This window comes from Microtus ochrogaster (assembly GCF_000317375.1).
Source record: "Microtus ochrogaster isolate Prairie Vole_2 chromosome 6 unlocalized genomic scaffold, MicOch1.0 chr6_random_2, whole genome shotgun sequence".
NCBI lineage: Eukaryota > Metazoa > Chordata > Mammalia > Rodentia > Cricetidae > Microtus > Microtus ochrogaster.
This window is the reverse complement of record NW_004949095.1, coordinates 9,310,189-9,312,874: the sequence shown is the minus strand read 5'-3', so window position 1 is coordinate 9,312,874 and position 2,686 is coordinate 9,310,189.

Genomic DNA, 2,686 nt, shown 5'->3' with positions numbered 1-2,686 from the left:
CTCTGTAGACCAGGCTGGTCTCGAACTTACAGAGATCCGCCTGCCTCTGCCTCCCAAGTGCTGGGATTAAAGGCGTGTGCCACCACCGCCCGGCGGAAGTGAGATTTTTAATTCTTTAGTTTACCTTCTGCTGCTCACATCTCTGCCTCCTCTGCGGCAACTCCAACAGCTCAAAAGTCTGTTAGTGGGGTCTGCCAGGAGGAGGCTTGAGGAGAATGCATCTTCTCCCTCTGTTCTTGAATGTATTTGGAGGCTTTTTTTAAAGGATCTTCTCATAATTCCCATGCATGGATGATAGTGTATGCTGCTAAACAAGCCAAAAGCCTTCCAGACAAAACTGGGCCTCCAGTTTCCTTGCTTCCATATAAAGGTTATTTAGAGATCAAGCTTTCTTCAAACATCTGCCTGTCAATCTTGTTCTCAGGCAGTCATCCCCACATCTCTGCAGGAACTTGGTCTGGAACTGGCTGTTGATAGCACCGCTGTAGTCTTACTGGGTAAATACCTTTCTGGACAGCAGTACATGCTGACACGTTTTGGAGAGGACTTGCTGGGCTACCCCTCTGCCATCCAACTGCGATCTTACTACCTTTATCAGCATTATTTGTGTAAAACTAGTTGTGAAAACATCTCCCCCCCCCCGTAGGCTATGTTTTTATCCTGTATTATGGTATGACAAGGAACATTGCCAAGAAGTCATCTCTACAGTGTCCAAAGAACAGTCAGGAGAATTATATCTGTCTAGAGATAGGCACAGGACCTTGGTCAGATCTTCCCAAGAAGTGACCAGAAAGACTTCAAGCCCCAGGAGCCAGGTAGATCTATAGGTTTCCTTGTTGGAAATGGCAAACTAAGGATGCTAGTGCATAGCTGTAGTCCCAGCTCTTGGGAGACTGAGGCAGAAGGATCAGGAATTTAAGGCTAGCCATCATGGGCTACAATGAGAGTTTGAAGTCATTGTAGGCTACAATGAAACTCCGTCCAAAAAGAACAAAAGCATAAGCAAACAAACACAACAACAAAGGACAATGACTAATTGGTGGCACATGGAAAAGTCTCTCAGACCTGATAGAGTAAGTATTCATGATGTACAAGCTTTTGGTACTGTTTATCAGTTTATTATTAAGGGATACGGATACACAGACAAATAGAGGAAATGTATAAGGCTCTTAAGACATAAGAGAAGGGACACAGAACTTCATGCCCTTTCTGCTCTCTGGGAAACGCCACTCCAAACTCCAGAGAGTTCCTTTAAACATCATTGGTAACTATAAAAGTATAATAAAACATACATTATGCTTTAGTCTACTTCACACTTCTATAAAAGGATACCTAAGACTGGATAGTTCATAAAGAGCAGAGATTGGGGAGAGGGAGGTAGCTCAGTTGGTAGAGAGCTTGCTGTGTGAGGGTATATGAGGGATCCCTGGTTAGAGCCTCAACACTTCATAAACTTGGCTGGTGGCTCATGCCTGTCATCCCAGCACTCAGGAGATGAAGGGAAGAGGGTCAAAAGTTGAGTTAAACAAAGTCCGAGACCAGTAGACTACATGAGACTGTGTCTCAGAAACAGCAAACATGAGTGCCGACCACAGAGGCCAGAAGAAGGCATCAGATCACCTGCAACTAGAGGGGCAGACCCTTGTAAGCCGTCACGTGGATGCTGGAAATTGCACTCAGGTTCTTTGGAAGAGCAGTCATCTTAACCACTGAGCATTCTCCAGCCCCATTTGGGGACCTTGTTGCACCATCACCACAGTGAAGCACGATTAATAAAACTCAGAGATAGAAATTGGGTTTCAACATAAAGATCTGAAAGCAAAAGAGCCAGCCACTGGCTTTTATCTCAATCTCAGTCCGAAATGGCGATCCTGCCTCCAGGGATCTCAGAACAAGAAGGTGTGCATCACTGGGACTAAAGGCATGCACTGCCCGGTTTCTATGGCAACTAGTGTGGCTACTGGGATTAAAGGTGTATGTCACCACTGCTGGTCTATAAGGCTGGCAGAGAGGGGAGTGCAGCGGGGTGAGGTAGGGGTCTAAGCATGTCAAATTTTCCAGGGCTGGATGCCATTTGGTAGTTAGTTATACCACACTTTGTTCCTCTCAATTGAAGTGTAATTGGCATCTATCCTTTGAATAACCATGCTGTGAATCACGTGAGCCAATATCTTAAACATTATTAGTTTAAGCACTTTATGGGGTGTTTATCATTTTGAGAGTCTACGAAAGCAGTATTTCTTTTGAGACAGAAGTCTGGGGTAATGTGATCAGACTCCAGAGCCTCCTTCAGTCAAGACTGCTTTGTAAAACACCCTTAAACCCCTACTCTCACCCCGCTGCACTCCCCTCTCTGCTTAGTGTTTGGGAAGCTTAGGAAGGTCTCAGTAAGGGTCATTAAAGTTCTCCTGATGAGTTCTTTTTCTTGACCATTCAAGAGAACACAGAGAAATCTGTTGTCCTTACTATCCTGACATATTAGAACCAAGAGAACAATCATTGGTCATTCATTTAGTCAGTCAATATTAATGATTATTAATATTGATTAAGTGCTTATTGTGTATCAATATGTGAATTAAATATTTGTGTGAAACCTCCTGAGACTGAGAAGCTTCTGTAAAGCAAAGGACACTGTCACTAAGACAAAAAGGCAACCCACTGACTGGGAGAAGATCTTCACCAACCC